General features: G+C 42.1%; 1 protein-coding gene across 5 annotated transcripts in view; it reads left to right on the forward strand.

Annotated features, from left to right (window-relative positions):
* The window catches only part of rims2a (regulating synaptic membrane exocytosis 2a), a 114254-nt gene that overhangs the window by 40281 nt on the left and 61652 nt on the right, over positions 1-12321 (forward strand). The window lies entirely within an intron of this gene.

Raw genomic sequence — 12321 nt, forward strand, 5'->3', positions numbered from 1 at the left:
TAAAGAGTCACAAAGAAGAAAAAAGAAAGAAGGAATACTTTTCAACAGAAATGCCGGCCTGTGCAGAGCACTGACATCTGGGCTCTTTTCATGCTCACGGAGCGAGACTGATTCCCTCAAAGGCTGAATAAGCATGTGTGTGCATGCATCTGTATGCCTGTGTGTGTGTGTGTGTGTGTCTGACCCTCAACCTTAACATGTCATTAATGGTTGAGTTCCAGTAGGCATAGTGCCCTCCCAGTAAAACCACATTTTACGCTGGCATTAGAGGCCACTTAAAACTCTACCCCAGTTCTTTAACCCCTTGTCTCTCCACTCACCGATGTCTGCTGAGTGGTGTAAATGTAAAATTCAGCTCTTCAGGGTGGGTGTCCTTGTGATTTTTTGTGAGAGTGCATGTGGCCGCACTTGTATGTGTATGTGGTTGAAGCCTAGTCCCCAGGAGTTCTTTTTGTCCTCTTGAAATGCCTCTTTTTCTCTGCTCCCAAACAGATGTCTGATGTCATCTTCTTTTTAAATAGCCAAGAGAGAGAAGAGAAAGTGTATACGGTGCACGGATGGTGCTTTGCTTTCAGCCATATGCCTGGATGTGTGATGCCATTTGTCAATGTCAGTAATCATTTAACAGTTTGTAGAGGGGTTAATTTGAATACCTTTGCAGTTATAGCCTATCGTTGGTATGATCTTAGTTGGAGTGTATGCACCTATGTCATTTCACAAATCCTCTTTTGGCCTTGATGGTCAGTGGAGTCGCTAATTGAAAGCCAGACTATCTACTTCTAAAGGTACCTCACAGCATCATCATTCTTGTTTTACGTTTGATTTATTGATTCAAGAAGCTTAAAAGGTCGGATCTTTGAAAGGTCAACAGGAGGATTTTCTTAGATAAATCCCCTTTTTTCAGTGCATTGGAGACTACATGACCAGGCTAAACAAACATTCAGACTGTCACTCAGTGAGTTTGCAACAAGTCATGTCTTATAGGGAATACATTTAAGTTCTCAGTTTCAGAGTCTGTGCACAGACATTTTACTGGACATATCTGTTATAGTTGTTTAGAAATTATCTTATTACTATGACCGATGCACAATTGATCTGATAGCATAATATCTGCATGCATTGTTTCATGAATGGGAAAGAGACTGCTTTACACATAATCCTGTGTTACTGTGCTCCAAATCTAAATCTATTTCATGCTCCAATTTATTCAATTACCAAAAATACACTTGAAGAAGCCTTGTGATAAAGCAATAATGAAAAAGCTTAATCTTAACATCTGCGTCTATCCAGCCCATTGCTATCATCCCCTGTCTCATCCCCAGCCCGTGCTCGAATCCTCTTTTGCAACACTGATGGTATTTCACAAGCTCAATGAGATTAATTATTTCCATATTTTGCAAACATTGCACAGTGTGCGCAGCTTCCCCCTGTCTCCCGGCACGTGTACAATTAACTGTGTTGCAAATGAGCCGGCCCTGGCAATGCTCTGCAGCCTCCCTGGGCTTCTCATGCCATGCAGCGAACAGGAGAACCCAGCCGAGGAGTGATCAAAAGCCTCTTTCTCTGGCAGGCAGATGCTGAGTAAACAGAGAAAAAGAAACTCCAATAACTCCCTCCTCCTGCGTCCGCTTCTTGCCTTCATTATTTTTGGAGTCTGCTGGCTGGCATTAATGAAACCCCATGTAATATTCATTTAATTCCCAGTGTTTACTAGTTCATTAGGTTTTAGGATAGTAGCTGATCTGATCTCCAGGGGTGGCTAGGAAGAGGAAAGAAGCTGACTTTGAAGATTCTTCTCTTTTCACTAGCCTGACTTCCTTGCATCTCTTCATATGTTTCTCTTGATCCTGTTAGAAGACCTTTCCCCGTCCTCTCCATGCTGGCTGTATGGCTATGAGTGCATCACCTAATTAGAAAATGAGACCATAGGTTTAGGATCATCAGCTCCTTACATGACTGAAGTTAACTGCTGTTAAATGTTTTCTCTGACCAAAGCTTGACTGAGGCCATGTTTGACAGGTGTTGTCCTATGCAATTTGAATTTACTCACACACCCTTTCGGTCAAGGGCTTGCTCTGCAAAGGTCTGACTGTGGGTTCATCGATTGAGTCGTTGGCTTGTCAATGCCACTGAGCGCAGGAGAAAAGGTCTTTCTGCAGAACACACAGAGACACGGAGAGCAGCTTTTTCATCAGATGAAGAGGAAAAGCTAAAACCTTGTCACAGAGCTTGCATTCTTTAACGTGCTGGAGGCAGGGTTTCACTTGGAAAAAGGAAAAGGAAACTAGCTGGCAGTTGATGAACATTGCACATTCCATGTCCTACATTATTAGCTTGATTAGATTTTTTCATTGTGTTGTTTTTGATTAACTTAACTTAAGGTGAACATTGGGCAAAGAAACAATAATTAAATTATGAGAATAATTAATAGAAATATTATTAGAAATCTATCACTGTGCTACAACAGGATTGGCCACTGTTTGTGACAAACTACTGTATATCCAACTAGATGGCCAGTTTAAAAAAAAAAACATTTAAAATATTTTTATTAGATTTAAATATTACATTTAATCCCATCTGTAAATAAGAAGATTTTTGTAAAGGTTCTTAATAATGAAACCAATTTGAAAGGTGTCCCCCAGTACACCACAAAGCTTGTACTACAATAATATGTTGTATTATTATTAAGAATGTATAAATCGTGTGTTTAATAAATAGCTGCTGGTCATGTGGTAAACGTGACCTGTGCTAGACTGCCAGCAGCAACATGCAGTGTTTCCACTGCTGTGGAACAAATACACATTTCAATGGAAATGCAGCAGTCAGTGAAGCCATCATGTTTTTCTGAAATTCATTGTTTCAACAGAGGATGAATACTCTTAAAGCCCTTCAGCATGTTACGACTGCATTATTTTTGATGTCTCTCTCTCTTACCTTATGTATCTCTTGATACATGGGGTAAGGTAAGAAAGAAATGCCTGACATTTAAAGATTTGTACAATCCAGCACTACTGGATATACAGATCTTATGTATAACCTGGTGCTGGATTTCTCTCCAGTGCTCATGTCCAGCTCTCTGCTGCTGAAATTCACCCCACACCAGCTACTTTTCAACTCTTTTCTTAGGTTGCACCCTTTGATTGCAACAGAACATGATGAATTAGCCTTAATGTTGTTAAGCCTTTTTTCTTCTGTAATTATTAATCAGTATTATAGTTCTGGCTCAACTGTTTGTTAACTTTGTAGAGCTCATTAAAAGAAAAATGTTTTTTTTTCCAAGAGCTCTATCTTTGGTATTTATTTAATGTTAATCACCAATAACTACTATAAGCATATGCTCAATGTATAAAAGCATGGCAAAGCAAATTACATTCACATGCTAAAGTTAACACGCTAACATCCTGATTGTTGAGCCAAGCCTGGCAATCTAGAGCTGAGTCTGAGATGTCTGGAGATGTGCACCAGGAATAAACCTTTTTTATTTAGGTAATATTGTGGCCTCTCTTTAAACACCACAGTTCTCCGTTAGGGTCAGGCTGCTAACTTTTACTATAAATTTATATGTGACATCAGCTTTTTGTGGTTAGGGTTAAACATAGTTGTCTTGTCTAGAAAGAAGCTGTAAGCATGAACAGGATTAGGCTGTATTTAAGTATATAAGTGTATGCAAACTTTTATTGTAGAAACATTAGATTGGTTTTGGTAATACTAGATGACAGGTTCATGTTCTCCCCCCTTTGTTCGTTCGGGGCAGGGACAAGCATGGGAAAGTGTTGCATGGGGAAATGAAAGTCCAACCTTGAACCCATCATGAAGTCCTATTTAGCCTGGACCTCATCACCATTTGTCAGCCATGATTGGACAATAACCAAAGAAACATTGCTCACCCCTGTATAGACCTTCTTCTCCTTATACTCACCTTGTTGGCACAGCTTGTCTGTCCCAGTGTGCATGCACCCCCATGCCCTCCTTTGTCTCCTCATATATTTACTAGAGGGAGGGCTTGGCTCTCTCCTGTGTCATGTCGCTGAGCTGCTGTTTTGCCATGGCATGTCCAGACCATCCTAAGCTACTGCTGGTCCTGTCCTGCCCCAGAGATATTATTTTGGGTAGCTCGGATTATTAAAGCATCCTCTGACTGTCCCTAAGCTTTTTTCATTACCTCCTCACTTTCTGTGTAGCCACACAGCCGCACAGCGTCATTGCCTTTGATTTCAAATGTAACTTGCTCTCTGGAATGAAAAATGCACACTTGGCAGAACCAAGAAGAAATGTGTGTGTGTGTGTGTGTGTGTGTGTGTGTGTGTGTGTGTGTGTGTGTGTGTGTGTGTGTGTGTGTGTGTGTGTGTGTGTGTGCAATTACTTTTGTGTCAGAGAGAGCAGGATGGGGAGATCATGGTTCATGAGTCATTTTTTTTTGCAAGTATCTGATTACACTAGTATTTGCTGGTTTATAAATAGTGCAACTAATCTCAATATGTGCTCTGTACAGAGGGTTCCTTGAAAATGAACAATGACTGTCAAGCACCGAGCAGTCAACACTAAAACCATCAGGCTCTTCATCGATATGTTGATTCCAAAACTAAACTATTAATGCTTTCATGCTTTTGTTTCCTCATTGTATTTCACCTTACCTTTACTGTCTGCCTTTGCACCGTGCCATAAGTGAGTGCTACAGTACTTCGGAGCAGTTTGTTGTACTTTTGTATAAAATAAATAAATAAAATGTAGAACTGCACAATTAATGCAAATTGTCTGCAAACGTGCAAAGAACTGTGGCTTCTTGTCCACATACTCCGAAGAAACATGTTTCCGAGTAGGCTGTGCACCTACAGTAGCTATGCTTAAAATGCAGCTGTCTGTCCACAAAGATGTTTTTTTAATAATGGCTCTGCTCAATTTGAGTGTCATTGTAAGCTATGACAGCCTAATTATTTAGAGCTGCACTTTTCCTAATGTGTCCTGCCAAAATGTCTTCTATGAAAAGAAAGAAATACTAAAATAAATAAATAACAGTGAAGATCTCTTTCTTTCAAAGCATTTCCAAAGCTAGTACTTGTTGGCCGGCAGTCGTCACAGCGAGTGTTTTGTGGTTTCTTTGGAAAGGGGTGACTCAGATGACGGTGTCTTTCATGTGGGGATGTAGCAGCATGGTCTGGTCACAGATGAGTGGCATTCATGTGTAATTTCTCATAGGTTCAAATGCATGGATGCATGGTAAGAATGTTAATTACTCACCGGTGCTGTGGTTATGTGGTTGGTTATGTACAGGCCCTCCACAGGATGCCACCACCTGTCCCTCAACTGTACAGTGTATTAAAGTGTTCCTCTTTTCAACTCAAGCTGAAGGCTTAAAGCATAATTACAGCCAGAACTCCTCTACTGTTCCATGTTTGCCCTAGTGAATTGTCTGGCTGTTTCTCCGCTCCACAAATGCGTTTTATTTATTAAATTCCAGCCGGGGATTGTTTAGGCATTCATTTGTCTTCACAGTATGATAAAAAAAAAAATGCACATGCTCTGCTCCTCTAACCTCTCTCTGTAGGGAGGGATGAAGCATGCAGCAGCGTAACAGTCCTGACTTGTAGCTAATCTTAATGGCATATTCTGTTGGGACTTGGCCTACATAGAGCACTAGTGGTGCCTCTTCTTAAAAAGGAGACCTAACAGGCAGTGCAATGCGGAAGATGTATTAACCATACAGAGTATAAACATAGCATGAACACAGAAGGCACCAGTGGGTCTGCAGACAGGAGAGTGGACTCTGTGTGTGTGTGGAGCCAATTAGTGAATACACTCACAGGTCTGCATTCACTGTCTGCTGAACTGATACATGTGAGGCTGTAAAGCCTGTCTGTCCACTTGCTTCATGCGAAACTTTCCGCAGAGCATGGAGTGGCTGCCATCTGTTACTGTGAATGAAACAGTGCAGTCAGTCACCAGGCTGCATGTGTATGTTTTTTTACGCAGCTTCATTTACACTACAAATGAAATTGTAGTTAATCCTGGGTTTCTTAGCCTATATGTAAATCAGGATGGCCCCAGTTCAGTCCACAGGGTGGTGGTAGTGCACCTAAAGCTGCTGTGTAAATGCCGAAAAACACGAGGAGAGAATCAGAATCGCTTTTCTGATCACTCTCCTACAAATGTTTTCACTCGTTAAGATTCAGATGAAGTAGGAACAAACCAAGGAATGTAATCCTCTCGTGGGCAGAGACCGAGGTAAAGGACAGAGCCGTGGCTTGAGGTCCAGCCAGTTGAAGCGATGACATGATGACAATGTTAAACCCAAAAGTGGGCATGATTTCAGGCCCCCAGGAGCCTTTGCAAGCACAGTCATAAACTGTGCCATCCATCAACATCCAGCTGTGTGGTGGGGCTCAGTGGGTGCAGTACACCAACTGAAACAAAGCCGGTCATGCTGATGCTACAATATCATTTTGTAAACTATTGGCTTGCCGCAGGAATCTAACCTGACTGGACTGTTTATTGTACTCCAAGAGTCATCCTAGTTCCACACAGCAGCCAGATGACTCAGTCTCGGAAGGGAGAGTGACACTGCTTCTGTAAATGGACTGTTACAGGCATTTTTCCTTCCCGTCTCTCTGAGACGTGGATATTCAGCTTGTTTTTCCTCTGTTCTTGCTTCCTTTCTAGTCATTTTATTTCAATAGAGACCGTTTCAGGATGTATTGTTGTCATTAGTGGGCCAGATTCCCTCTAAGAGGAGGGCTCTGCAACACGGCACCACTCATTTGTTCTCATTTGACTTCTCTCCATTATCCGCAAAGTAGAGGTGGCACAACCCCCACGGGGCAGCATTGCATTTTCACCTTGATTGCTTTTGGCTTTCTTATTTAACGTGTTTCTTCGACAGCAGCAGCAGCAGCAGCAGAGGCAGAGCAGACAGAGGTGGAGTCACACACAATCTGAAGAGCGCTGCTGCTGTGTGTAGATCATCCATAACCCTGGAGAAATCAAAGAAGGACATTTCTTTTTTGTGCGGGAGGTGAGAGCATTGGAAAAACAACAAGGGCCTGGTTGTAGAGAGTGAACCTGCAGGAGAGTTTGCATCGAATTGGACAGCTTTTGTGGACAGTTTATGTACAGAAGCTCATGTGTTTGCGTGGACCAACTTGGCAGAGATTTAAATCGACCTACATCCCAGGATATGACAGTTCCTTTGAGTAAGGCTGTTTTATCATTTTTTAATTTAGACTGATGTAGAATCTGTGATAATACACCATTATCAAATTGCTTATGTAGAAGTGGTACAGCTACTTTTATGTTTTACACAGAATAAAAGGCAGCATGAACAGTAGGTTGGGCATTTGTGCAGTGCAGTCCATTTTGCTCATCTTCAGTTAACAGTGCAGTATTTAAACTCCAGGATTATTGTCATGGCAGAGTACAAAGCAGCAGCTTCATCATAGTATTTTTATGCATCAGAAAGAGGTTAGAGCTTGAACGAACGCTTGAACTATAAAATACAGTCACAGGGTATTTTGAAAAGAGAGTGAATGGGTCTGTGTCAGCAAATGCACACATCAAGGTGCCTACACATGCAGCTGAGCACATGAAACCAGCAGCCCCTGTGAAGGGTTCATCACTCACTGAAAGCTTCCTCATTGACTTTCAATTATTGATCTTTGTGCTTGTGGCATTGCTTTGGTTTTAAATGGAGCATCAGCGTAACCCCTTCGGGTGGGTGTGTGGAACGAAAAGGTCCACATGGCCTAACTGTGGTCTTTGAGAAAAAAGCTATTTTTAAAAAAGTATATTTAGCTTGAAATCATCTTTTTATCATTACAGTAACTTTAAGAGGAAGGCAAGAGGAGAAATGGGAAGACTGAATGATGGGGGCAAAATGAATCACATAATCAGGCACAGTAATCATCATTTTAAGTTTGAATTCTTTGAAATATACAGTATATATATGTTTCTGTCACTTGTATTCCTGCTGCGTGTTGTCAAGCACTGGTTTGAATATGCTGCACTGTCACAGCTACAGAGAAATTAGAGTGATTCGTAGGCTCCAACTCTAATAGAACTGTTCAAGTGCATTATCACTACTTAAAAGCTGCTCTCAGTGTTCACACCATACAGGAAATTGATCACCAGTCTGTGTTTCAGATGCTCTGTGCAAATGGATATGTGATAACCCTTGGGTGTGTGTGTGTGTGTGTGTGTGTGTGTGTTTTATTATCATAAACCCACATCAAATGTTAATGATTTGTGACCACAGGGGCTTCCTGCTTGATCTTGGGCTCTTTCATCATACCGCTGGGCACACACACACACACACACACACACACACACACACACACACACACACACACACACTTACGGGCTGAGAGAATGACACATTTTGACAGTCTAGTCCACTTACAGCCAGAGTACTGGGCTCTAGCTGATCAGATCCCGTCAGTAGGTCAGAGCACATCTGATGAGGCAGAGCGGGACAGCCTCACTACAGACAGGCCCACTTGTCATTGCACCACAGAGTATCAGAGATTTTCACCAATTGGTTTTTGTGTTGCGTCGGGGAAAACAACATCACATAAAGGTTTTATCATGGCGAGCATTTTGGGTCACTTCTAATCTTTTAGGGTCACACTTTTTAATCTTTTGGGCCATAGTGTAATCCCATGATTTTTGTGAGCCACGGATTTGATACGTTATGCTGCTTTTGATAGGGACGGTGTACTTTAAAATGCTGATTATAATATTGGAATTACCTCTAGAGCACTGGAGGTGTATTAGGCCGACCAGGCAACAAATACACAGCAGATACCAGACATTCCCTGTAACCTCCTTTTCATTGGATGTCAAACAAGTCAGATATCAGAAATCACAGCCATTAGAGCCAAAAGAACATCCTTGCTATCACAATCACTGGCGCATGAATCTTCTTCCTTTTTGTTAGATATAAAAAGTCCTGCTGCCAGTCGTACACTCATCACTGTCAGCCTACCAGAAGTCATCATCGCCCTTGTTTGTAACTGAATGAGGTCCTTGTAAAGGGACAACAGCAGTAATGAGGGCTGCTGTTATTCCCACAGCAGGACTGTACAGAATAGTGACTTCTATTCCCACAGTGCACCGTGCAGACAGTGAACGCGTCTTTCCAGTGAGTTTAACTGGCTGCTGGTCGAGCCGGACGAGCGAGGCGGAACTCACCATGCACACCAGCTGCAAGTTCAGCTGCAGGACACACTGACATGTTCTCTGCTTTATTTTGTCATGCCTGCTCTAATTCGCGTCGAGTACATGGTCGATGTTGTCCAAGCCTCTTCCCCTTCCGTGCCGTATTTCCTCCACTCGTTTTTTCTCTATCTGTGCCACTGAGAACAGAATCCCGGAAACACTATGATCAGCAGCAGCATCATGCCAAAGCCGTGGAGAGCTCGGAGGTATCTGCAGAGAGGCTCTTACAGTAGCAGCAGCAGCAGCAGCAGCTGGAGCAGTGAGGGAATAATGCACAGCACAACATTTAGTGCTGCGCCACCGCTCTGTTGTACTTACTGAGGGCTGCTTTAGCGCTGACGCTGTTAGCATCACGATGCAGATGCTGATGCTGATGCAGTGCGTTGTTAGCCTGCTTGCTAGCTGCTACAGACATGTCTCTGTTTGGACAGGAAGGACACACACCTAACGGGAGCGGGGAAACGTGATACTCCTGCTGAGATGCGTTAGACCTCATCTAAGGGCAGCTTGTTCATGTTTGTTGGAGTTGCTATGTACACGTTCTACGTGTGTGTCCGGGGTGTAGAATTTCCTGAAGGGACATTAGCCTGAATCCCCAGAGACTGAAGTGAAGCATTTCTCAGGCAGAGATGTGTCCCGTGCTCCTGACACCCCCCCCCCCACCACCCACCACCACCCCCCCGTCCCTTTGTCACAGTATGATTTCCGCTGCTCCGCTCTCACTTGGTATTTGTGAATGAAGCTCTGCTCAGTTACTGTCCAGGAGCAGCTCATAAATAATGCAGCCTTCATGTTCTCCTCCAGCTGCTTCTGTACCACTAGTGATGCCGTGTTAGGATGTCGGGGTGATAGGACGCTGGTTTGATGTCAAACAGAAAGGAGAGGTCACTTATGTGGGCCGGGAGCTGGCTGCACTGAGACTTCAGATCGCATTTTGTCTTTGTGTTCATTACATCCGTGTGCCTTGTTGTGTTTCCACTACCATCTCTGTTGGTACTGCAGCAGTGCTGTGGTGGATATTCATTCTTGCACTGGCAAGTTTTTTTCATAATTTTTTTACTATTAATTTAATTAAATATTTTTTTTTGCAGTAATGTAGGGCCAGCAAAATGAGCTGGATACACATCTTTGATGCATTAGAAATTGTTAGGATATTGTAAAGTTGTTATGGTGAGTAGGTTAACAAACAGTTGCCTATTTAGTCATTTCCAGTTGATGGAGAACCATTACCTCAGAGTTCAATATTCACACTTCTTTCAGCTATGTTTCAGTCTCCACAAAAAATGTATTCCAGGGAATTAGACAGTGATTTCATCAAACACTGACTAATTGAATAAACCATTAAATATCCTGTATTTTGTTTCATATCTTAAGATTTAAACATTTGTGTTATTGTGCCCTTTCAACTATAAGTAAATGTGGCTTTTATATACTAGTGCTGGAATATACATTTGTGTTGCACTATTGCTTGATGCCTGCCACACTGTGACAGCTCCCATTCTAACTGTACAGTAGTTCATGAACTATATTCATTGTTCATACATCATCCTGTCCCACTCTGGGGCTGCCACTTCACTTTAGTGAGATTTTCAGTGCTGATAGACATTCAGCACAAACAAACAGCATCTTAGCCGGTGCGTGTTCACCACATTGCTGATATATATCATGTTCTGCACATTCATTGTGCTTAGACTAATTCGAGGGGCCCATGATCCAGGATGCAGGAATCAAGCCTCCTCTTTGGCTCAGTGAGACAGCCAATCACATTTGAGGAGTCGCTACCATTGCCTCTGATCAACGCTGGCAGCAGTGATTTATGAAGCTCTTAAATGGAAAGTTGCCACATACAAAATGTCATTATTATTATGGAAGAAAAGTGAAAGAAATGTAGGAGAAAAGTGGTTCATGAATAATTGACTCTGAACAAAAGAATAACTGCATTAACGCACAGTTAGCCTCCTCCAGGCTGTTCTCCCACTTCCTGGCTGGTTTCTGTTTTGACAATCGGACGATGATAAAATGTTTGACAGCTAATTTTAGAAATGTGGGGCTCTGGACGGTAACCATACTTAAATGGTAAATGGTCTGCAGTTATATAGCGCCTTTTCTGCCTAACTGGCACTCAAAGCACTTTTACACTGCTTCTTATTCACTCATTTGCACACATAAGCACACACACACTCACACACATTGATGGCAGAGCTGCCATGCAGCTGACCTGACTCAGCGAGGGCAACTTTGACATGTGACAAGAGTAGCTGGGAATACTTCTCATCAGTCTCATTTCTTTTATACAGACCTGGATTCATGATTTTAGACCAATAGTGGAACAAAAGCTGTACAGGATGTCCACTGTAAAAAGTGTACATTACAATGTTTTATGAAATCTGAGTTAAGTCATAGAGAGATAAATGAGTGAGATAAATAAATGGCTACTTCCCTCTGAGATTCATATATTCAGTAGGAACGCAGACACATTTGTTGTCTGTTTAGATCCAGTAATGTCCAGTGTAGTGTGCATGCAGATGCACACAGATCATATGCAGACAGATTATGTAGTTTTAATTGTGTGACATCCTGACAGTGATTTCATAATACCTATTTGATGCTACCAAAATTAAAATTAAAGATTGCTTAAGGATCCAATCTTTGATCGCCTCTGTTTAGACTGTGTGCGAATTTTAAAATTAAATCAAATATTCAACCAATATTTTAACTGTATGATTGTATGTGTATGGTATGTGTTTCCAACCTATCTGGTTTATTACATGTTGTTAGCCTTTAGCCTTGTTGGTAAGCATTTTCTAGAGTTAACATTCAGGTTGCAAGCAAAATGTGGTAAAGGTAGAGCAATAGTCGTCCATGTTATACAGAATATAGAGTCTGTTACAGTGACAGTCGGGAGTGGGGAGCATTGCTGCATCCTTATTTCTCTCTCTCTTTCACTGCGTGTGTCACAGAGACAGAGCAGGCTTTCATCTGGTTTTGACAGGGTATGAGGCCTATGCAGGGCAAAGTAAAGTAAAGCCATAGACTACAGACTGAAGGTTTCAGCTTCATCATAGAAGCACAGTAATGTGTGATGAAGCACCTCCAAACTCTTGACTGACTGAT

The sequence above is a fragment of the Anabas testudineus genome, chromosome 16 (assembly GCF_900324465.2).
Source record: "Anabas testudineus chromosome 16, fAnaTes1.2, whole genome shotgun sequence".
Taxonomy (NCBI): domain Eukaryota; kingdom Metazoa; phylum Chordata; class Actinopteri; order Anabantiformes; family Anabantidae; genus Anabas; species Anabas testudineus.